The sequence below is a fragment of the Neofelis nebulosa genome, chromosome 11 (genome assembly GCF_028018385.1).
Source record: "Neofelis nebulosa isolate mNeoNeb1 chromosome 11, mNeoNeb1.pri, whole genome shotgun sequence".
Lineage (NCBI taxonomy): Eukaryota > Metazoa > Chordata > Mammalia > Carnivora > Felidae > Neofelis > Neofelis nebulosa.
The window spans coordinates 33,802,708-33,829,062 of NC_080792.1; the positions used below are offsets into that span (position 1 = coordinate 33,802,708).

The 26,355-nt window shown below is 36.1% G+C and overlaps 1 long non-coding RNA gene across 2 annotated transcripts in view; it reads left to right on the forward strand.

The window, feature by feature from the left end:
• The first annotated feature begins 1,276 nt into the window (after nt 1–1,276).
• LOC131490160 (uncharacterized) overlaps nt 1,277–26,355 on the forward strand; it is a 322,159-nt gene continuing 297,080 nt past the window's right edge. For both annotated transcript variants that reach the window (XR_009250972.1, XR_009250971.1), the window contains exon 1: nt 1,277–2,152. This is a non-coding gene — a long non-coding RNA (uncharacterized LOC131490160). The remainder of the gene's footprint in view (nt 2,153–26,355) is intronic.

Genomic DNA, 26,355 nt, shown 5'->3' on the forward strand with positions numbered 1-26,355 from the left:
AGAGTCCCCTCGTAGAATTTCTTGCAGGGCTGGTTTAGTGGTCACAAACTCCTTTAATTTTTGTTTGGGAAACTTTTTATCTCTCCTTCTATTTTGAATGACAGCCCTTGCTGGGTAAAGAATTCTTGGCTGCATATTTTTCTGATTCAGCACATTGAATATATCCTGCCACTCCTTTCTGGCCTGCCAGTTTTCTGTGGCTGGGTCTGCTGCAAAACTGATCTGTTTTCCCTTGTAGGTTAAGGACTTTTTTTTTTTCTCCCTTGCTGCTTTCATGATTCTCTCCTTTCCTGAATATTTTGTGAATTTGACTATGATATGCCTTGTTGATGGTTGGTTTTGGTTGAATCTAACAGGAGGCTTCCGTGCTTCCTGCATTTTGATGTCTGTGTCTTTCCCCAGGTTAGGAAAGTTTTCTGCTATGATTTGGTCACATAACCCTTCTACCCCTATTTCTCTCTCTTCCTTTTCTGGGACCTCTATGATTCTGATGTTATTCCTTTTTAATGAGCCACTGATTTCTCTAATTCTTAAATCGTGCTGTTTTGCCTTAATCTCCCTCTTTTTTTCTGCTTCTTTATTCTCCATGAGTTTGTCCTCTATATCACTGATGTTCTGTTCTGCCTCATCCATCCTTGCCACCGTGGCATCCTTTAGAGATTGCAGCTCAGTTATAGCATTTTTTATTTCACCCTGACTAGCTTTTACTTCTTTCATCTCCACAGAAAGGGATTCCAATCTATTTTTGACTCCAGCTAGTATTCTTATTATCATGATTCTAAATTCTGGTTCAGACATCTTGCTTGTATCTGTGTTGGTTAAATTCCTGGATGTCGTTTCTTCCTATTCTTTCTTTTGGGGTGAATTCCTTTGTTTCATCATTTTGAAGGGAGAAAAGGACCTAATGGGGTAAAAAATTAAAATTAAAAAATATTAAAAAATTATAAACAAAGACACACACACAAATCAAATAAATGGTGCTAGATCCTTTGTGTGTTTTTGTCTGGGTGTTGAAAAGGGATTGATAGATTAGAGAAAAAAAGGGGGAAAGGAGAAGTAAAGGGAAATCATCTGAAAATTTGAAAAAAAATGAATACACTGAAGTAGCCTAAAATGAAATGATGGAAGTAAAATAGAATGTGAAAAATTTACACAAAAATAAAGCATATAGTACAAAAAAATTTTAAATGCTTTTAATAAGAATTGAAAAAAATGAATTTCTTCTCTTTCTGTATTCAAGAAAAAGAAAATGAAAAAGAGAAAAAAGAATAAAGAAAAAAAAGAAAGAAAATTGAATAGATGGACCAGTGAAGAGACTGATACAACTGAAATTACTTTGTTTTCCCCTAAAGTCAGACTATCAAACGCTTTATAGTAATAAACTAAGCAGGCGGAAAGACTTGTGTTCCTGAAGAGCGAGGTTGGCTGGGTTGGCAGGGCTTAGTGTAACAGCTCCATTCTCCACTAGATGGCGCTGCCATTCTACTGGGGTGGATTGTTTCGGTGCGCATAGGTGTGTATGCGCATGCGTGGGAGAGGTGAGCTTGGCAAGAATGGCGTCACCCAGGTACTGAGTCTCTAGTATCGTTGCTCTGTTCTTCCCGATCAGCAACTTTGCCCCCGTCCTCTGTCTTCAGCTTTCGTCCACTCCCCGCTTCTTCACTGTCCCCAGGCAGCACTTCCCTCCTGAGTTTTGTCTCAGATGTGACTGTTTTTCCCAACCCCTTACTTCTGACGGACTACGGCTTTGACCTGTTCCGCCCCTCTGCGGGAGGGTCTCACCAAGCAATGGCCGGGTGCCGGCTGCAGCCAGGAACATTCACTGGCCGTGCTGCTGCCGACGCCCAGAGACTGCAGCCGGGTGCCAGCCCGCCCCGGAAAAAGTTTGCGAGACAGCGTAGCAGCAGCGCCTCAGGGATTATGGAAAATCACAACACGCATCTGGCACCAGGCTTCACCCCCAGCGATCTTGTTCCAGCACCAGTGAATGCAGTTATTCTCCTGGGTCTACCGGGGCCTTGCCTTGGGGGGGCTGCACAGCCTCTACCAGGTGTCCTCCCAGCAGGGGAACTACCTCTCCCCGTGTGGCCTGAAGAACTCCGGACTCCACTCTGCTCCTCAGGATTTGCCCTTCTGACCAGAGCACCGCCAGGTATTGAGCTGCAGAGTTTCAGACTCTGTGCTCCCGTTTATAGTCTTAACGGAATTTAAACCCTCTCCTTTCTCCTGTCTCCCTTTTTAGCTCAGTACCTGCGGCGATTTCCACTTTTCCACTTTCTCTCCAGCTGCTTTTGGGTCAGGGGGGCTTTTCCCGTACTCTCTCCCCAGTCTTCGTCCTCCTTCCACACGCAAAAGTGGCTCCCTGCCCTGCCCTCCGCGGCTTCCCTCTCCCCCAGTTCACCTCTCCGCGCCGTGTACCTGCAGAATTCTGTGCTTCAGGTTGTGCAGATTGTTGTGTTAATTCTCAGATGAGTTTTCTAGGTGTGCAGCATGGTTTAGTGTTGATCTGGCTGTATTTCATGGACACGACACACACAACTTCCATGCTGTTCTGCCATCTTCTATACTTCAGTTTTACTTTTAAGTCTATGACCGATGTTGTTACCTTTTCGTGTTTGATGTAAGATATGGATTGAAGTTTATTATTTTGTATGTCAATACCTAATAGTTCCAACATCGTATGTTGAAAGGACTATCCATTCTTCACTGGATTGCTTTTGCGGTATGACCAAAATTTATATTGTATATGTATGGGTCTATTTCTGGGCTCTACACTTTATTCAAATGTTCTATTTTTATATCCTGCTACCAATAACATACTGCATTCATTTTTGCACCTTTATAATAAGCCTTGAAATCGAGTACTGTTAGCCCTCCAATCTTCCTTATCAAATTTGCTTTGGCTACCTGTACTCTTTTAATTTTTATATGTATTTTAAAACAGTTTATCAAAATCTATAGAAAAACAGGGTGATGAGATTTTGATTGCAATTGTGTTGAATTTATGGATCGATTTGGGAAGACTGATATCGATATCAAAAGGATACTGAACCTTGCAACCCATGAACAAAATCTGTCTCCATTAAGTTAGGGCATTTACAATTCTTAGCCGTAAAGTCGTGAAGTTTTTCATGTACAGTTTTGCACATCTTTTATCAGATTTATTCCTAATATTTCATGTATTTCCTACATCTTTTATCAGATTTATTCCTAATATTTCAGTTTGTTTCTTCATTGCTTGTATGCAGAAATACAATTGAATTTTGTATATTAAACTTAGTTCTTATAGTCTAATTTCACATATTAATTCTAGTTGCGTTTTTTTAGTATATATATTTTTAAGTTTATTTATTTTGAGAGAGACAGAGACAGCTTGAGTGATGGAGGGGCAGAGAGATACGGAGAGAGAGAGAATCCCAAGCAGTTCGAGCAGATGTAGGGCTCGAACTCACAAAATCACGAGATCATGACCTGAGCTGAAACAAAGAGTCAGACTTGGTTTAACTGACTGAGCCACCCAGGTACCTCATCTAGTTATTTTTTATCATTTTATGTTTCATTATTTTTTAAGTTTTTATTTTAATTCCAGGTGGTTAACATACAGTCTTATATTAGTTTCAGGTGTACGATACAGTAATTCGACACTCCATACATCACCCTGTGCACATCACAACAAGTATACTCCTTAATCCTCATCACCTATTTAACCCATCCCCCCACGCACCTCCCTTCTGGTAACCATCAGTTTGTTCTTTATAGTTAAGAGTCTGTTTCTTGGTTTACCTCTCTCTCTTTTTTCCCCCTTTGTTCATTTGTTTTGCTTCCTAAATTCCACATATGAGTGAAATCATATGGTATTTGTCTTTCTCTGACTTATTTTGCTTATCATTATATTCTAGCATTATATTCTTGCAAATGGCAAGATTTTATTCTTTTTATGGTTGAATAATATTCCATTGTGTGTGTGTGTGTGTATGTATATATATATATATATATATATATATATATATATATACATACACACCACATATTTTTTATCCACTCATCATTTGATGGGCACTTGGTCTGCTTCCATATCTTGGCTATTGTAAATAATGTTGCTATGAGCATTGAAGTGCAGGTATCCCTTTGAATTAGTGTTCTGTATTTGGGGGGTAAATACCCAGCAGTGTGATTTCTGGATCATAAGGTAATTCTATTTTTAACGTTTAGAGAAACCTCCACAGTTTTCCAAAGTGGCTGCACTAGTCTGCATACCCACCAACAGTGTAAGAGGGTTCCTTTTTCTCCACATCCTCACCAACACTTGTTGTTTCTTTTGGTTTTGATTTTAGTCATTCTGACAGGTATGAGGTCATATCTCATTTAGGTTTTGATTTGCATTTCCCTGATGATAAATGATGTTGGGCATCTTTTCATGTGTCTGTTGGCCATCTGTATGTCTTCTTTGGAGAAATGTCTGTTTATATCTTCTGTCCATTTTTTAATTGGAATATTTGTTTTCTGGGGGTCGAGTTTGATAAGTTGTTTATATATTTTGGATACTAACCCTTTATTGGATATATCATTTGCAAGTATCTTCTTCCATTCCATAGGTTTCCTTTTAGTTTTGTTAAATGTTTCCTTCACTGTGCAGAAACTTTTTTTGGCTGTAGTCTCATTAGCTTATTTTTGTTTCCTTTGCCTTAGGAGACATATTCAGAAAAAAATATTGCTATGGTCAATGTCTCTTGGTCAATGCCTGTGTTCCTCCAGGATTTTTATGGTGTAATATATTTGTCTGATTTTGCTACCAGGGTAATACTAATCTCATAGAAATGGTTGCACATTATTTCTTTCTCTTTATGTTTTTTTTTTTAAGTTTGTATAGAATTGATATTATATCTACCTTAAATGATTGGTGGTGTCTGCCGATGAAATCTGGGCTTGGAGTATATTTGTGCCATAGTTTCAAAATGCAGACTCAGGGATGCCTGAGTGACTCAGTTGGTTAAGCGTCGGACTCTTGATTTTGGCTTAGGTCACGATCTCACAATCGTGACATTTAGCCCTATGTCCAGCATCTCATTTGGTGTGGAGTCTGCTTAAGATTCTCTCTCTCTTTTTTTCTCTCTCTCTCTCTGTGCCCCTCCCTCTCTCTCTCTCCCTCTCTGTCTCTCTCAAAAATAAAGAAAAAATAAAATGCATATTGAACTTATTTAATAGAAATAGAGTTAGTCAGGTTTAGTTTTCTTTCTTTCTTTTTTCTTTTTCTTTTTTTTTTTTTTTTTTTTTTTTTTGAGTGAGCTTTGGTATCTTGTGCCTTTCAAGGAATTTGTTCATTTCATCTACAATGCTGAATAGAGTGACTTAAAGACTCTCTTCATATCCCTTATCTTTTTTAATGCTTAGAATAATTTTGTGTGTGTGTGTGTACAAGAAACACTAGAATAGTTACTGGCCTTCCATCTCTCACCCCTGACACTGGTAATCTGTGTCTTTTCTAAATTTTTTTCTGATTATTATAACAAAAGGTGCATCATCTTTATTGTTTCTTTCCAAAGAATCAGATTTTGGTTTCATTGATTTTCTTTGTTTCTTACTTTCTATTTATTATTTCAGTCTTATTTTCCTTGTTTCCTTTGTTTTGTTTATTTTTAATTTGTTCTCCTTCTTGTTTCATAAGGGGAAGATGACTTCACTAATTTGAAACCATAATTTTTCTCTAATATTGTCATTTAACGCTCTACATTTTCTTCCATTTTAAAAGATGCTTTTACTTATTATGGAATTCTAGGTTGGCAGTTTTTCTCCCAGTAGTTTAAAGATGCTTTTCCCTGTTTTCTCACTTGCATTGTTTCAGAAGAGAAATCTCTGTCATCCTTTTCATTTTTCCTCTGTACAGAAAGTGGCTTTATGTTTGGCTGTTTTTTAAGATTTGTTCTTTTAAAGTTTTTTTGAACAATTTGATCACCATATGTTTTGGTGTAGTTTTCTTCATGTTTCTGTTGCTTGGGGTTCATTGAGCTTCTTAAATTAGTGGCTTTATAATTTTCAACGAACTGGGTGAAACACTAGCCATTATTTCTTCAAATATTTCTTTTATTTCTCACTCTTTTCTCTCCTTAGGGAGCTCCAAATACATATATATTAGGCCAACTGAAGATATAATATAGCTCACTTTTTTTCAGTTTTTTATTGTTTCTTTCTCTGAATATTTCATTTTTTATTATTTTTACTACAGCATACTTAATCACCCTAAGTATTTTTATCTCTATCCTTCTTCTTGCTAACTCTTACTCACTTTTCAAATTTCATCTCATGGCCAATTTTCAAAGAAACACCATTTGACTCCCTAATCTCAATCATTTTCCTCAATTATAATATCTTATTTCAACTTTTATGCTTATAACATAATATTTATCATAGCATACATATCAGTTAACATTGCAATAGAAAATGTTTCATTACAAACCTTCAAAATAGAATAACTCAAATAATAGAAATGTTTCCTAATTATATTCTGATTTTGTTTCTTGGGAGAAATTATTTTCATCGTTCTTCATGGCTTTTATGTCTATACTTTGGGAGACAAACCTGTGTTCACTAATTTCCATAGCAATATTAGAAGTAGGCATTTTGCAAAAAGTCTTCCTTGGAGGTGCATAATTTTCACACTCCACAGATTTGATGGCCTAAGGTTTATTGTTGTGATTTGTTTTGTTTCTATTTCCTAATAACTCAAAAACTTTAAAAAAAACTTCAGTCTGATGTTATGGCTTCTTTATTAATGTAATCAATATAATTTGTACACTTCTGATCTATTTGCTTTTAGAGAGTTTTATGTAGTACTATGTGTTGGGAAATAATTCTCCATAAAACCATCACAATTCTGTATATCTTGCAACCAGAGGCATGGACTGCCTTACTCCTGGACTATGTTCTCAAAGATGTCTGTATAGTAAAGGACCTTAGAAGTTACAGTAAGTATCTAGTTCTGAATCAAAGAGAAGATTTGTTTGCAGTTTTAAGACGGAGATCATGTCTCCTTCCAGGCAGAGGTCTGGCATGCTCACTATCCATTACAAAATATTTGGATTCCCAAAGCACAGGGCACTTGTACTGTACTGCAACCTATCTCGTGTGCAGATGTCTTCCCATTTCTCTGTGGGATCCGTGACGTAGGGAACTGATGGGGAAAAAAATGCCAAATCTTCAGCTATAGCTTTTGCTATGAGTAAACATTTCTTTGTCTTTGACCCAGGAGTTTTGTATCTTCTGCCAGCATCCATAAAACTGGCAGGCCAAATTATTAGCTTTGAAGTAAGATAAAACCTCAGACTCTTCAGTTATGGGCAGTACATATGCCCAACATTTCCCTTTACATATTTGTCATGCCTATTCATTTATTTGCTTCCTCATCTCCATACCTTTGTCTCTCCGTTTAATGGTGACAGACAATCTGAAATAAAAGGCTTATTTTGAAAATAATACTCTTACTTTGATCTCTGTTGCATGGCCGAGTCATTTACTTCAGCTAAAAATTCTTACAATGTCATGTTCTTTCAATCAAGAAAGATTGAAAGATCTTTGTCTTTGGAGTCCAGAAATCATTGGCTTTTCCACCCTTTAAAGAGGCTAATCTCTGTATTCTTTCCCAATTCTGTTTGAAAATCAGTGAATCTTTGCTTGGACTCATCTTTCTTATAACATCTTATTAAAGGCAGGCAGTAATAGCCATGCCACATTAGCTCTCTGGCTCTTTTTAACCATTTGCCTTATAGCTATAGTCTCAATACACACATTATCTTCCTTCCAAGTTATTGCAAAGACAGTTTTAACAAATCTATTGCCACTGCGCAGCATGGATCTCCATGTTTTTAGCTTGTGAAACATGTTCACTGCCCACTACTCAAATGCTTAACTACTAAGCCAATGTCACACATTTTATTAATTCTTATTTTTCTTTTATGGAAGTTTGAAGGTACAAACTTCTGTATTTGCTAGTCAATTTTAACTACTGAATCAATCTAACTAAAAAATGTATAATCACACATTATTTCTCACTAATATGAAGTTCAAAGTGGAAGTTCCTGTCTGCAGATGGCTTTTCTCCAGGCAGTGACTCAAGGACCCAGGCTCATTCCATTTTGTGACCATACTACCTTCAACATATGACTTCCAAAATCACTATTGCATTTATCGCAATATAGTTAAGATCAAGAGTTCATCAAAAATCACGATCATGCACTGAAGACTTATGGGCCTGGGCTGGAAATTGTGTATATTGCTTTCAGTTATGCTGCCTACCTAACCGCAAGAGAATATGGAAAACATAGTCTAGCTGTTGGTCCAGTCAGAGTAGAAAACTGGTGAACAGTTTGCTAGTCTCTGCAACAGCACAGTTATAAATTTATTGGTACGGTTGTTAAATGTCTCTCTCCATCACTGGATTATAAGCTCCATAAAGACAAATTTTATGTATATTTGTTTTGTAATTATGCTCAGTACTTAGTGTTCAATAAAATATTTGTTAAAGAAATGAGTGAAAGAATTAAGAAGATTTAATATGATCACACTATTTTACTGGTAAGAAAATGGAGGCTACAATGTAATCTGCTTTCCCATTTCACGTAGGTTTAAAGTTTAGAAAAGGTTCAAAAACCTACCTCTGCAGGCTACTCATCTGATGGTCTAGGTAATTTTATAAATATTCATCAGTAAGTTTTCAGTGGTTAAAATTGTAATTGTATTCAGGTACACATTAGTTTTTAGAGAAATAGCAACATGAAAAAAATAGCAACATAAAAATAGCATTTTAAGAAAACACAGGATTCTGTTTACAAAGGATTTTGTCTTCAGTTTGGATAAACGTACCTCAGATTCAGCTTTCTCTAACATGTATGTGGATGTGCTCTTCCCAAATACTTAAATGCGAGTCATAAAAAGTCAATTTACACCAAATTTTCTTTCCCTGTTGTATCACTTGTTCAGTCCAAGCACGATAACCATCTAAAAATTTTATTGGTCATACGGTGTCTGACTGGCTCAGTCAGTTAAGCATCCAACTCTTGATTTTGGTTTAGGCCATGATCTCACAGGTTTGTGTGTTTGAGCCCCATGTCAGGCTCTGTGCTGATAGCGTGGAGCTTGTTTGGGATTCTCTCTCTCTCTCTCTCTCTCTCTCTCTCTCTCTGCCCCTCCCCCACTCATGCTATCTGTGTCTCTCTCAAAATAAATAAATAAACTTAAAAAAAAAAGTTTTTTTTCTGTCATAGCCCTTCCCTTTGACATCAGTCTGACTTTATGTGTAAACGTGAGGTTTATTTTTCTTCAAAATGTAATCCTGTATATATTCAAGTTTTCCATACATGGAGATACTTTATTTTAGTCTTTGACAAAACACTCATCCAAAGACAGTGTCACCTCCCTACCACTGTAGCCACAGTAGGTGTATTGGTATGTAAAATTGTGTGTGCTTGGTATGTTTTGAACATCAGCTGAGAGTAGTGATGTATTTCCACGTTGGGAGAAGGATGGTGAGAATGTCTGGAAGATAGTTCAGACTGAAGCTTGTGGAGCACCATTTACATTTCTTTCTGACAAGGTCGACTTCAAGGGCGACATTAACAACTTGTTCTCTGTCTAATGACACATTTAGATTAGAGTTTGCAATGTACACAGCCTCCATTTTTTCCTTCTATTCATTTCCAGATAAGATGCTTGATAGGTATCTCCACAGTAACCTTTCAGAATTCATTTATTTCGATGAACCAAAATAATGAAATGCCAAACGAATTAAGAATGATATTTTTTATATCAACTGAAAACAATTTAAATCGTCCATATGCATAAGCTCTGTGGCATGAATGATCTTTTCATTTCATGGTTAGAAAAAAATGAAGAATTTGTTAGTTTCTATTGCTGTGTTTTTGTGTACAGAATTGGGGAGAAATGACTGCATACTGGGAATTCACAGCTACCCTTTTCCCTAGGAGTCTCATTAGACCTACCAGAGCCAGGATTACAATAAGAATACACAACTGGAAGTGTGATTTAAATTTCTAATGTTTAAAAAAGTGTAATTATAGAAAGTTTTGTTTTCCTTTGTTTTCTTTCCTTTTGAAAACTTTTAGCTTAGATTTCAAGAACATGTAAAGTAAAAACAAGATCAACCATTCTAAAATGGCTCTTCTCATGATTTGCACAACAAACTAAAGTATCATTGTTTGCATCTCTTTTCTTCTACTCTGTTCTGCCCCAGTTCTCTTTCCCTCATGAATCTTACCTGCCAGGGATAGAGAGTAACTCAGCAGCTCCCTGCCATTAAATTTCTGGCAGCGGGTCCTTCTCTGTGAAAGCTCTGACAAACATATTCTGCATATACTTTCTCTTGGTGAAGTCTCAGTGAGTGTACCAAGGATTTAAGCATCTTCCATAGTCCTCAAATTGCTTCACATGTTCATGTCTTTAAAATCTCACATAGATTTTCTTAGACAGGAACTACATAATATCTTTCTTTTAAATCCCTCATAGTAAATACAATGTTGCATGCATAGCTAGCATTTAATAGAGATATCGAAGTGGATAAATTAAACAGAATTGCTATTTAAGACCCTAGAATTGTCTGCCTTATTGACAAGAAGACACTGGGATAAATGAAGCCTGATATTTGTTGAAAGGTTGCTGAATGCCATTTTGTCTAACTTTCCATTTATTCAAGATGGCTCCCAGCATTCTTTCTTGTTCAGTGGATAACTAACGTGGGACTACAACAGAGAAGCATGGGCAGATGAAATGCCATACTCATTATCATGTGTAAATGTCAACAGAGTTCATGTTTAAAAAAACACCTTTTAATGTGAGAATAGGCATTGGGCCATGCTTCCTCATGTACCATCTGTCACATCACCTTTGAAGTCCTACTGAATCCTCATCCTTTGAAGTCAGACACTCATCCTTCTACACAAAGGAAGCTGCTACATGCAGCAGCAGCAAAGAGATGAAAGAGTGTGCCTCAGCTATGCTGAATATACTGTCGATGTTTTAATTTAAAGAGGTAATATTCACCTTTGACATAGAAAATTGGCCTCTGGTTATAGTTCTTCTGAAAGTGTGTTTGCGAGCACATAGATACAAACTTTACAGATATTTTCTCCCCGTGTAATAGTTCCAACTGTAAACTTTGGTCATAGATACTTATTATAATATGATAGCAGCTATGATAAACATTTAAAAAGTTGCTAAAGCTGAAAAAGACTCTCTTCTTGACCAGACTTTCGAAAGGCTCCTCCAACTCCTTTTCTTTTCTTTTTTTTTTTTTTTTTCGGCAAGGTCTTGTCCTTGGGCCCTGCCTTCAGTCTGCTAAGTTCAGTTTTAGCAAGAATCCTCCTATGTCAGTTTGGAAAGAATCCCCCACCCTTGGAATTTTATTGCTCTTGATGTCTGATCTAATCCTCATCTCCCATCCTGGATATCAGATGACTCTGGCCTGTCTTCAGCAAGAATGTTATTAAATCTATTTTGTAAGAATTACCCTACCTTTGATGTCATCTCTTAATAATTTTCCATCCACTGACTCCCTCATTCTGCTTGTGGGCGATAAATTCCTACATGTTCATGCTGCATTCAGAATTGAGCCTGACTCTATATTGAGGCCTTTTTCCCTATTGGAGTAGCTTCTAATAAAATTATTTTTAAACCACTTTAGCTACTCTCTGATTGTGATTCTCTTTAACAAAGCAAATATTTTCATTGTGTAGATCAGATGACCAAAGACAGGTACCGTGTACTCTTTGTAGTGGGCTATACAAAGTAGGATTAGGATCTCCTATAGCTGTGTCTATGATATTAAAATTGCTTCAATTTGTGAGAATTAGGTTTTCAAATAAAAAATTGTGTTCTGTGCATTTTACTTTTTTATCAGAAGAGGTATTGCAGATCAAAATGCACTTATTAGGTGGGTGCCTGCAATGCATCATGCAGCATGCTGAGTCGGTGTAAGGCATTAAATACAAAGAAATCTAGTTTTCTATAAACCGTTTGCCTGGTGATGCAGCAAATTAGTGAGCATATAAGCAAAATATACAATGGAGAAGTGCAACCCCTTTTTAGAAGGGGTTGAGGGAAAGCATACTAGAAGTGGTGTCATTTGAGGTGAGGTACCAGGTAAATAGAATTAACTATGAAGAGTGGAGTGGTGATGAATTAGGAAGAACAAAGAGGATGGGGGAGATGGAATTGAGAATAGTTTAGGCACAGGGACAGCAAAAGAAAACACTGGTATAAGTATAGGTTGGTGGCTCTCAAGACATAAGCAAAGGTGTGATCTGTGAACAAATTTGGATCAGAACCACCTGCATTGGCGAAAAATGTACATTTTCAAGTTGAGTGGCTCTCTCTCTTTCTCTGGTACTCAAGCGTGTCTCTAACTGGTATTCAAAAAATCAGAATTTTAAAGACACTTCCTGTTTTATTTGTATGCAAATAAATTTTGAGTTTTTGGCTTAAGACATAGAAGGTACACTGTTGCCCTCAATTCAAAATAAACAAACATTTTCCCCAGTCATCACTAATTTAGCACACAAAAAGGGACTCAAAATCTTTCAAGGACTAGATGATTAAGTTGATTTTTTAGAGAATGTGTTTTTTAGAAAAAACAATCTGTATAAAAGTATGGCAGAAATATGGAGGACTAAAAAATTTTAAGAAACATTCTGTAAACATTCCCACTAATATTACTCTGAAAAGTATTGTTGAGCTCACAAAAGAGTAAAGGGAATCTCTAAGGAAAAATAAATAAATGAAAAAATTAACTAGATAAGTAAATGATAGTGACTTCAAGTGCAGGGGGATTATAGACAAGAGACCATAATCCTAGGGTAAGTGACCAGTTCTGGGATCTATAGAAAGTCTATGGTTTCTGCGATATTAAGGAGCTGAATTTGAGATGAAAAATTAAGCTGGTCTACTCAAAAAGGGAATACAGATAGTGGCAGGTCCAGTGTCACACCCTGGCTCCCAACAGAACCCGAAGCAATACTTCTCTGGAGTTAAATGTACAGCATTCCACAGATGAATTTTCATTAAATATAATTGCCAAATCAAAATCACCAAACATACAAGTCACCAGCAGTAAGAAGGAGAAGGAGAAGAATAGAACCGATTTAGACTCAAAGGACTTTATGTATTACAGATATTAGGATAAATTATAATTAATTATATATGGAAGGTTTATAGAAAAAACATGAGGGGCACCTGAGTGGCTCAGCTGGTTAAGTGTCCGACTTCGACTCAGGTCATGATCTCGCGGTTCATGGGTTTGAGCCCTGTGTGGGGCTCTGTGCTGACAGCTCATAGACTGGAACCTGCTTAGGATTCTCTGTCTCCCTCTCTCTCAGCCCCTCTTCTGCTTGCACACTATCTCTGTCTCTCTCAAAGATAAATAAACATTAAAAAGAGAAAAAAATATGAAATAAAAAATTCTACTAGTATTATATCTATTCTACATCATGCTATATCTATTCTACATCATGCTAGTTGCAATTCCTAGACAGAGACATAAGCAAATAAAATAGCTATAAGAATTTAAAAAGGCAAGAAATCTGCCATAAATTAAAAAAATGATATATTTATATGATATACTACAACTGATCTAAGAAAAAAATAGCATTGAGAAGTGAATTTAGCAAGATAGTTAGATATAAAGTCAATTACACAAGTTACTGAATATTCCTCTCATTTATTTTTTTAATGTTTATTTATTTATTTTGAGAGGGGGATAGGTTCTGCTAGCACAGAGCCTGGCGTGGGGCTCAATCTCACAAACCGCAAGATCATGACCTGAGCTGAAATCAAGAGTCAGAAGCTCAACCGACTGAGCCACCCAGGTGGCCCTAAAATATTCCTATCATTTAAATTAGAATTTTAAAACAATAGAGTCAGTAATCTTAGCATACATTTACCATAAGATGTGTGTGGCCTTTATGGAGAAATTTTAAGGGAAAATCATCAGAGAAGACCTAAATAAATAGAGAGAGATATTATGGTTGTGAAGAAAGCAATATCAACATATGTCACTTCTCAAATCGAGTTAATATAATTCTAATCAAAATATAAGAAATTTATAATACACTTTCCAACTCTTTCTACTTTAAGAACAAAGTTTCATCAATAGCCAAGACACTCCTGAGGAAAAGATGTAGTCAGACATGAGAGATTATGGTAACTTATTCATTCTGGACTAGACAAATTGATAAACTGATATACTAACTAATGGAACAGAGCTGAATGGCCATAAACAGAGCCAGACATAGATGGAAGGTTGATTTGTGACAAAGACAACATTGTAGATCACTGACAAAAAAGTTCAGCTCAGAAAAAGTTGCTGGGTATAATATTTTGTTGTTGTTTTCAAAATAAATCATTAGTTTATATCATACTTATTTTCAGATATATAAAAGGCTACTGTAAATGTCAAAAACAACTCCAAGAAGAGGTTATAGAAGTATAGATTTATGATAACACATTATGAAAGAATCTCTTCACTTGCGATAATTTCCACAAAACACAACAGAAACAGTATAATTGGGTATATTAAAATTAACAAATTTACTTCTCAGAAAACCATCATAAAGAAATTACAGACAAGCCATAACTTGCAGAATATGGTTTCAACCCACAGAGAATTTGTGTCTAGAATATAAAAGAATTGCGAATTAGTATAGGCAAAAAAGAAATGCTCAAGTGTTTCAAGGAACAGAAAAATACAAAAAATGATACCATTTTTTACCCACAAAACCAACAAAAATTTCACTTGAAACTATTAATTTATTAGAATGTGGCATAACAACAACCTTCCCTCACTGCTGGTGTCAGTGTTAATGAAGTACAACACCTTTGGGAAACCATTTGACACAGTCCTGTAAGTCCTACATGTTCATGAACATTACCCATCAGGTCCTCTCTTAGGGCCATACTAGAGTCTTTCAATCCCTGTGCCCACAAGAGATATACACAAGAACATTCATTCTGTGATGTGATAACAGTAACATAATACAAAACGTGAAAACAACCCAAGTGCTGATAAGCAAGAAAATGGATGAATGTATTTACTCAAAAAATATTATAGAGTGGATAAAATGTGTAATTCAACATGACTCACAAATGTGTTGATAAAAGTTAGAAATGTATTTAATGAAGCAAATCACAGACAATATAGAATCAACAGGTTTAATCACACAATATAAGGGTTTATTACTGGTGAGAGGCCCTCACAGTGTCTATTTAATTGAATTCAGAAAACGGTTGCAAAATATGGGCTTTGTGTAAGGCTTAATTCTTGATTCTTAAGCTCCATGGCATGTTTGATCCTCCCTCAGTGGTCTGCTGAGACCTGGTCAACACAGACTTTCTGACAAATAATTTCTCTTAAAAATGAAGACCGAAATAGCTTGTGTAACATGGACAGAATTGAAGGCTCGGGCCAGATAATGATCTCCTATGGTTAGCGAAAATAAGTATCAAGGCAACATGGACACATTTATTTTCAAAGCGGGAGACTATTTTTCAATCACAGTGTCCAATTTCATTTTCATTAATGTTATTAGAAAAAAAAACAATTTATGGAAAGAAATGAAAAGCAAACAAACAAAATTAAGAAGAGCACAGTGTTGTTGAGCTGTGGGCTTCTTCTGATTTAGGGGTTAAATCTTCCTTGTTGATGATCATCCTGTGAGCAAAAGTAGAATTAGTAAAGTCTAGGGTTTGCAAGAAATTTTGCATTTAGATTTTTCATAAACTTTGTGCTTGGAGGCTGCTTTTCTTTAGGATTTATTTTAGTAGATTTTAATGGCTCTGTGCTCCATTGACTAATAATTGTGCCTAACTGGAGAGACAGAATTTACTTGCCCGTTGAGATACAGGCAAACCATCCAAAGTGATTAGATAATAAACTTAAAAATGTTTGTTTTAAACTCTATTTTGAGTTTGCTTTCCTTCCTTTTGTTTTGTCTCAAATACCTGTGTAGAGATACACAGCCTCAGATAACAGACTCCCAGGAACACCGAGCAATTCTGAAACAGAGGCACAGCCAAACAATGAGAAGTATATTCTTCCTCTGACACAGTTAGATGCTGTGCTGAAAGGCATTTTTATTCTAATATCTGTATCTCACTAATGCCTATCCATTGTTAGCAGGAGCTGTGGAATTTCGAAATTAATCCTGATGTTTCTAAAAATCTGCATCAAAATGCATAGTTGTCAGTGGTTTATTGTCAAGCACGTGAAACAAACAAAAAAAAGCAACACTTCCTATCCCCTGAGAAGACCCCACATGTCATCAGCCCCTATTTGCAAAGATATAATTATCCACCACTCCTACCTCATGTTTAATTGCACATCTCTAAGCAATATTTCATATTGAATCACTATATTTTTAAAAAAAATTTTTTAATGTTTATTTATTTTTTGAGAGGGAGAGAGAGACACAGAGTTTGAGTGGGGGAAGGGCAGAGAGAGAAGGAGACACAGAATCCAAGGCAGGCTCCAGGCTCTGAGCTGTCAGCACAGAGCCCAACACAGGGCTCGAACCCATGAACTGTGAGATCATGACCTGAGCCAAAGGCGGACGCTTAATCGACTGAGTCACCCAGGTCCCCTTGAATCACTATATGGTTAACTAATTTCTTTTCAAGTCTTTACATTCTTTTCATGCAACTTTCAAAAAGTGCTCAATTTGGCTTTCATTAATACATGGAATTCTGGTATGCTGTAGTGTTGGTGTGTAAACTTACCTTACCTAACATAACTCCCCCTCACTGTAGCTCACTCTTATTCCTCCTTCTGATTCATATACCATTGGCCATGTTTTCCAAAACCAGAAGGATCTTTCTCCATCTTTCAAAAGCAACTTGAGGTCCACCTTCTCCATGCTTCCCCCCCCCTCCCCCCGCCGCCTTATTTCTCTGTCCTTGGCACATGCTCTCTCTTGGCCTGTGGTGTTCACATCACACTGTTGGGCAGATGCTTGATGTATCTGTGTCTGGTCTCATTAATTATATTAGAGCCTCCTCAAAAGTATGTGCTGAGGACTGCTCTGTGTCCTTCACAGCCTCTGACACAGATGTGGTCACATGTTGAGGAAATGAAGTGAATGAAACACAAATGAAATATTGTTGAATTAAATGAAAACAGATTTAATTTTCAGAATACTCTTCAACTTGTGTTTTCCAGATTGTGCTTTCTACAGTACTAGCGCTTCTTACACTATTTTCTAACCAGTTGATACCATGAGTGATTTTTTTTAATTGATTCTTTCACCAAAACACCAAAGATCCTAGATAAATCCATAGCCAGTGAATATAGCAAAATGAGAAAATATTTGCATTGAGTAGAAAATCTCCTTTACCTAAAACATCTGTGTAGTATATGAGATAGAAGTCAGCTAGTCCGTCCTTTCATTTTTCTGATACTGACTTGAGATGACCTTTTATTGGATGCCAGTTATTCAATGCCTGTTTGATGATCTCCGTCTCCCCAATATGCGGCCTCTGATCTTTCAACCTGAGTGCAGCTGAAAACCAAAAGGGAGACTCCAGCTCTTGAAAGCTTTCGGTAGCTGATTTTTCAAATTACGATCATAAGGTGCTCACTCACATACCTTTCATCTGAGACTCCTTCAAATGCATTATACACTAATTATCAACTAATAATAAACAGAACAGCCACCATGCCATCGTGCATTATTTTTCGCTTTTTCTTTTTCTGCCCATTTCTCTTTTTATTGTTCCTACTTATTTTTTCTTTCTCTCTATACATTCCCTATATTTATGTTGAAAAATTCAACAAACATACTTGTAGCTATATTAAAAAGGGGTGAGTGGAAGAACTGGAAGCATTAGTGTCTCCTTTCTCTGAAATTATCTATGCCGCCCCTCTGAGCAGTTAACTTACCTTGTCAGAGTTTCAAGTTCTTCTGTAATTATAATTGAATTTCATGGTCTCTACTGTCATATTTATCTCTAATGGTCCATGAGTCTAAGTTACCTTTTTGTTCTAGGATAAGTCTTAAAGAAGGATTTGCCCTTGGGAAAACCTGAAAACTAGGTGGAATTTATATTTATGGACACCTTTCCCATTTCTGTCCCTGTCTTTTGTTCTGAAATCATTGTTAGGGAATCAGTGCCTGCCTGCTTTTTAATCCTGAACAAGGACCCATATATTACCACCAAGGCAGGATTCACCATTGCTGAGTAACTTCCCATGTTTTCCTCATGAGTAGTCTCCATCATAATATCCCCATCTTTTATTTCTTGACATAAGGACAATTCTAGAAACTTGCTAATCTAAAAATCTAATTTATGACAAACTGATAAAATGCACATTTCCATGGGAGAAGTTATTATCAAAGTATTACCAACCAGGCAGAGGGGAATTCTGCAGATAACATGTATTTCCCTAAGAACCCAGTCCCAGCTGGTGAATTTTCAAGTATTATGTCAGATCAGTGGGGGAGATAGTTTTGCTAACAAGTGTCTTCCCCTGAGGCCACTGACCTCTTCTTCTCCCAACAGATCAAATGGGTACATTTCTACTGTAGTCACTGCCTAAAGTGCTTTAGGATCTTTAATGCATGCAGGGAAGACTGAAGGGCACGGTGCTCTCAGAAGCCTGAGAGCCTCTGAAAGGAGATATTGGAGTCAACTTTCCCCAGTTGAGAGATGTGCTTTTATCAGAGATATTTGTAGGGTAGTTAAGTATGTGAGCTTTGTAGACAGATCTGGATACAAACCAGGCAGCAATGGCTCAAGGGGTAGCTTGGAGCTTTGAAAATCCCCAAATCTCTATCAGTTCTTTTCTCATAATGAAAGCAATTCCAAATAAAAATAAAACTAAGTAAAATCAGTATGATTTTCATGCAAACAGAGTTTTAAGACACATGCACCAAGATAGCCTTCCAACCAGATCATCTCTATCCCATATAAAATTATCGAGCCCCTCTTAAAACCTATGTGTTAACTGGCTGCAGTGCCCTGTCTCTATACCTGCTATTGCTGTGCCTATGAGAAGATTGCCAACTGCCATTATTTCCTTGGAGGCTTTCTCTGAAGCAAAGAAAGTTAGTATCTGGTTATGGGAAATTATCCTCCTGCTGGCCCTCTATGACCGAACAGAATTGATGGATACATACCCCAGCTTCCACCCACCTGGACTGGGATAAGTCTGAGGGATGTAGTCTGCTGTTTCCAAGAGTTTCCCCACAAGATAAAGCTCTGGTCAAGGATAGTGATAGTCTATTAAGTAATGCACCGCATACTGGCCACCATCCTTTTAGTTTCTCAGTGTACTTCTCTCTACTGCTGTTTCCTTCACTTCCCTATTAACCACTTCTACTCAAATCCTTAACTAGGGTCTCCTTCTTAGGAAACCAAACTAAGACATACATTCTGGATTTTCCAGTTTTCAGGATAGTTACATACTTTCTCTTAGCCTCCATTTCCTTATTTTTAAAATGGAAATAACAATAAGCCTGCCTTATAGATTATTTTGTGATGATTCAGTAAAATAACACTTATAGAGCACTTAGCACAATGAATGGCAAATGCATGCTAAGAGTTCAGTGAATGTTAGATCAGATGATAATTATTACCATATTCCTCTCATGATCAGCAATGAGACATAGCAAACTTACTGACAGTATTCAGAAGTACATTTAAAATATACACACATGTGAAAATGTAGACACTATTCTACTGTCTACAACCAGAGGTTTTTGTAAGGGTGTAGTTATCCGTATTATCTATACTCATTGTCCAGTAAACATGTTTGAGATGAGATTTTTTCTATGTGCTCCCAACTTTACAAAGGGTGCATAGGAAGCACCAGGCACTGCAATGTATACCAAACTCTAAGGTGGAAAGTTCTATATGCTTCTGGTAAGAAATAGGGATATCATGCTAGTATTGTTAAGGGTGAACAAAAATACTGAGAGGTCCATGAGTTTCTTTTGTGTACTAGCTTATTTTCCCAAATTCACAGGTCAGGATATGTTCAAATTGATGATACTTCCTGGAGTTCAGGAGAATAAAGGAAAAGCCACACTTCTGGTAAATTTATCCTGCCAACCAGTCTATTGTAAAATTATATTCAACACAATGCAGTAGCACAAAAAAAGTGAATAATATTAGGTTGTTAAAGTTTTCAAAAATTGTGAGAACTTTTAGCTAGTGTGGATAACCCAGACATAAGTATGTGTGTGTGTGTTTACCTGTGAAAAATCCATAATACATTTACAGAAGTTAACTGGCCCAGTCAAACTTCTCTTAGAAACCAACTCCTGCCTGAAATACTGAAATATTGATTATTGTCACTGGATTGTTGTTATAATTGTTTCAATTATCCATGTAACTGCACCAATTTTCCAAAATATTCTTCTTATAGATATGTGCCTACTTAAAATGTTCAATCAGAGGATACTTATAGTCGTGTACAATTAAATTTGTATGGCATTCAATGGCACATTTTCAGGATAACACAGCGGTGGAAAATTAATTTTTAAATATAGATTTCATTTAAAATTAAAAAAATGGTGAACATTTATTAAGAGGCAAGTTTTAAGACTAAGATGGGATATCATTTTGAATCAAATTTAATTTAGTTTGTCAGTTTTTTGTCAATGCGATTTAAAAAAACATAAAAAATGAAATCAAAGACATTGAACTTTAGTTTTGTAGTAAATTCAAATCTTCCCGAAGTATTTTCTAGAGGACAACACTAATCTGATTGATATACCTGTTGTCTGCCCCCACCATGTCATAATCTTATTATTTTATAGATACACACAATTGAGAAAATTGACATATTATTCTTTAAGAAGAAATATTGGGACACTAATACATGAGCACAAATATAATTCCTGTAGAGCATGATACAATGATGGGTGTGTGTGTGTGTGTGTGTGTGTATTTGATAGACATGGACAGAGGGGTATCAGATTATTTGAATTTGTACCATGATATATACACACAAGGAAACAAGAAGATTACAATCCAGTGGTGATGATGCATGACTTATAGCTCATCTATATAGCCATATGCAAAATCAAAGAGAAATGAGGCCAGCTTCTGATTTGAAACATACTTTCACCTGATCTATTCAGGTCAATCTCTGAGGCAAAAGGAGTGATTTCATTTGAAAGATATAAACAATAGTGTGGATTCTCTTTATCACCATATACAGGGACTTAACCATGGTGTGTGGGTTTGATAGGAATTCACTGGAATTATATACTGTATGTAAAGAATGAATGTGACGTGCAATTTTTGTATGTCTGCAAAGCAGCCTGCTCTTTGGGTTACACTGTCTTCACTATTGTGTTTTCATTTGCACGAGTTGGCTTACGTGTGTGCATGTTTTATGGGGATAAGGGCAACAGAGTCGTTACAAAAGAAACACATATGTTTGTGGGTGATTAGATGAATAATAGTTTTATTACTATCCGTTAGAGAGAGTTCTCTGCCTTGTCCCCCCAAGGTGTGAGTGGGAATTAAAGCGAGTTGGCAATTACAAAGCTCCTGCTGCTGAATGTGAAGCAGGCACTGCCGTTATTGGCAGAGATTTCCCCCCCCTTTCCTTCTTTCTTGAGGCTTAAGACAAGTTTGGAGGCCAGTCGTTTCTCCTCTGCACTCTACTGGCTGTTGCAGCCCGAAGCTAGCTTGTTATAACCTACTTAGGCAGTGGGGAACTGTCACTCACCACTTCAGAATCAATGGTTGCAGATGGAGGCTTGGATGCAGTGCCTTTTCCCCCTGCAGTAACAAGCAGTTAATAGATTTTATTATAATTATTTTAACTGCACAAGCTCAGAAGGAAACTTAGAGGTGTGCAGGTTTGCTAATCAAAATCACATACACTCTCACACAACAAAGAGCAGTGGAATCTTTTGAAGGTACTGTACTTAGAGTTGAGTAATATTAATAATGATACAAATAATAAATTCACTCCATAGGGAATTTGTTTGCATGAACTTGAAATGTCAGTTTATCAGAATTTTGCTAAAGGAAAGAAATATTCACCAAGCTGTCATCAAGGGAGTGACAGTTGATGATATATATGTACATAGGACTATGTCTCTACGGATATATGCATATATATATGGTTGCATTCATATGGTTAAATTTTTTCTTATTTCTCTCAGGGAACACAGAATGTTTCTGAGAGGCACATCTCAACTCAAAGGAAGAAAATTCACATATTCTATTTCTCTTTGTTAAACTTATCAGTTATAGTTTCTGATCTCGAACTTGCCATAATGCAGAGACTGTTCTGTTAAGGGAGGCATGGGAAATTTTTTTGCCCTAATTTTAAATCCGCATTTACCTATAACCGTCTGCTGTAGTTTGGTAATCACATTTCACCTCCTTTGCTTGATAATTTTTATGGCGGGACTTAAGAGCTCTGAGAATAATTCATAAAATAAAAATCAGTAATAGAAAAGAAAGGATCCAGAGAAGAATTAATCTAACATATACTTTTAGGATTGCTAGGAAGTCTTCCATATATATAAAAAAAAAAATCCCTGCTCTTTGAACTTTAAATTCTACCAGTAGTTACTTCACTCCTATAAGATAATACCTTTTATTCTAAGAAAAGTGACATGTTCTTCTACTATTAGCCTCTGTTATAGACACCATTCCTTCTCTCTTCTTCTCAAAGCCTCTCAAGATGGAGGCTTGAAAATGCCAGATACTTATGTCCTCAGCCCTTTCTATAGTACTTGTCATATAACCCAATTCTAGCCAATAAGACATGGAAGAATGTCTGCTGGAAGCTTCTGGGAAAAGCTTAACTCTATTATAAAACACAGAGAACTCTTGCCCCATGTTCCTTTCCTTGGACATGTTCACAAAGCCACTGGAAGGTTGTTGTAGAAACTGTCTAGTGACCAGAAACTGTTTAGTGGCCAAGAGAACATACCACTTACTCACTGAACATATCACTTACTCATTGATTAGGACAGAATAATAAAATGGATTAAGAGCCTAGTAAAGATATTGGTGAGTCAGTATACAAACTCTGGAACCATCTATATACAAGGCAGTTTTTGTGGAAAACATCCCAGAAATCTTTTTCAGATTTTCTTTCAAAATCAAACCAGAGTAGGAGAAGCAGATCTTACACTGCCTGCTTTCAAGACTTTACATAAAGCTGCAGAATTCAAGAAAGTGTGATATTGCATAAAGATTGACTGACAGATAAAAATACTAAAACAGGTAATCCAGTAATAGGCTCACAATTATATTGTCATTTGCTGAGAGAGAGAGAGAGAGAGAGAGAGAGAGAGAGAGAGAGAGAGAGAATCTCAAGCACGCTCCATGCCAACAGTGTGGCCTGATGCAAAGCTCAAACTCACAAACTGTGAGAACATGACATGGAAGGGTATCAAGTGTCAGATGCTTAATTGAGCCACCCAGGTGCCTCTTTGGCAATAATTTCTTGAACATGGCATCAAAAGCACAGGCAGCAAAAGCAAAAATAGACAAGTGGGACTACATCAAACCAAAAGGCTTGTGCACAGCAAAGCAAACAATCACCAAATTGAAAAGCAACCTACAGAATAGGAAAAACTTCTTGAAAACCATATATCTGATAGAGGTTAATATCCAAAATATGTAAGGAACTCATACAATATCAAAACAAAAACCAAAATATAAAAAAAGACAAAAAATTAAAAACAAAATCTAAGTAAAAAACAGGTAAAGGAACTAAGTAGATGTTTCTCCAAAGAAGTCATACAATGGCCAGCAAGTACATAAAAGGTTCTAAGATCACTAATCATCAGGGAAAGGCAAATAAGAAATACAAGGAGGTATCACCTCATATCTGTTAGGATGGCTATCATAAATAAATAATAAGCATTGAAAAATACATGGTGAAAACGGAAACTTACAGACATATATGTATACATATATGTATATATGTATATATATATATATATATATGCAGTTATAGGTTATATAGATAAAGAAGATGTGGATATATATCATATATATCATATATATCATATATACATATATATCATATATATCATATATACATATATACACAATAGAATACTACTTGGCAATGAGAAAGAATGAAATCCTTCCATTTGCAGCAACATGGATGGAACTGGAATGTATTATGCTAAGTGAAATATGTGTCAGTCAGAGAAGGACAGATATCTTATGTTTTCACTTATATGTGGAACTTGAGAAACTTAACAGAAGACTATGGGGGAAGGGAAGGAGAAAAAATAGCTACAAACAGAGAGGGAGGGAAGAAAACCATAAGAGACTCTTAAATACAGAGAACAAACTGAGGGCTGATGGGAGGCGTGAGGGAGAGGGGAAAATGGGTGATGGGCATTGAGGAGTGCACTTGTTGGGATGAGCACTGGGTGTTGTATGTAAGCAATGAACCACAGGAGTCTACCTCCAAAACCAAGAGCGCACTATACACACTGTATGTTAGCCAATTTGACAATAAATTATATTAAAAACAAACAAAAAAAGGAAATCAGGATCTCAAAGAGATATTTACACTCTCATGCTTATTGTAGCATTATGTACAATAACCCAGCTGTGGAAGCAACTTGAATGTCCAACGATGGGTTAATGGATAAAAAATATGTACATAAATCAAACACTATTCAACCTTAAAAATTAAGCAAATCCTGCCATTTGTAACAACATGAATGAACCTGGAGGGAATTATGCTAAATGAAATAATCTGGATACAAAAAGAAAAAGTGCTACATGATACCACTTAGGTGAGTAATCTAAAATAGACTCACAAGTGGTGAGTAGAATGGTGGTTGCTAGGTAGAGAGGAAATGGGTGTGGGCAAAGAGTACAAAGTTTCTGTATACAAGATGAATAAGAACTAGGGATCTATTCTATAGCATCGTGTCTATAGTTAACAATATTATATTGGATACTTAACATTTTGCTAAGAAGTTAGATCTTATGTTAAGTGTGATCATCATCATCATCAAGCGAGCAATAGAAAACTTTTGGAGATGATGGATATGTTTATGGCATAGATTATAGAGATGGTTTTACAGATATATCCTTGTTTCCAAACTCATCAAATTGTGTGCATTAAATATATATAGTATTTTTATGTCAATCATACCTCAATAAATTATTATTATTATTATCATTATTATTATAAAGAACTAAGAGTAAATAGAATGATCTTGGACATCTAGTGCTTTAATCATGAAAGATCTTCTGTACAAAAGGGTAGATATCCCCCTTCATATTTCCTTAGTAGGAACCAACATCCCTACTAACCAAGTAGAAGCTCTTGCTGATTTGCACAGACATGCAAAATGCCCTCTCTTTTTATTCAATTATGATAATGGTGGTGAGAATTATGAAATAATATGAGATTAACACTGACACCTAACATATTAAGAAGTCTGATTATGGAGGATAATGCCTTCTTTTCAATAAGTGTTTAACTGGCTTCTAACCACAACCATTAATAATTTCATACATATCTGTGTAACATTGTCTTTCAAAAAGCTTTTATTCCTATACTTCATATACATATAATTTCGTACCTTCTCCTCTACCTCAGACCCAGTCTCATATTTCCTGAATTAGATTTGACCTAAGTGGGAAGGTTAGCCCTCTGCATGATTATTTTATGGACTGTATTTTCCCCAAATGGAAGGAAAGTAAATTTTATTTGAATGATCTCCTATTTCTCTAAGTTGTGATTCAGTTCATATCTACATGCACAGAGTAGAGATATTCATAAGTAAATATTATTTTGAGATGTTTAAAATTTTGTCTTCCATCATTAGCATATTCCAGGACAAAATTTCTTAAGCCAAAGTTATATTTTAAATTGTTGCATATCTTCTCTACTTTGCATGAACAGATGTATAGTAATCATTAGGATATTTTCCAAAAGCATGCAGTTCTCCTTTCTATGAACATTTCTGGCTTTATGTTTCATTGGGCCACATGACTATCTCTGACCATTGAGTAGTGAAAGTCAGAGCACTCAGTTATACTGAGACCCTACAGAGCTTTCCCTCACTGCTCTATCACAAAGATAGCAATGTTTCAAACAGTGGCGTCTCCATAAGTCTGGTTCCAAGTGGGAATAATACTCTGAAGAGCCTCATCCTAAGGAACATGAAGAATAAGTAAAAAAATACATCTGTGTTCTTTGTACCCATTGAGATTTGAGGGTTGTTTGTTGTCACATGTAGACAATCCTGTTGAGTACAGATATAGACTTAGCTTATAGTTATTTTATAATTGAGAGAGGAAAAATAAATATTTATTTATTATAAATATAAATTTAAAAATATATAAATT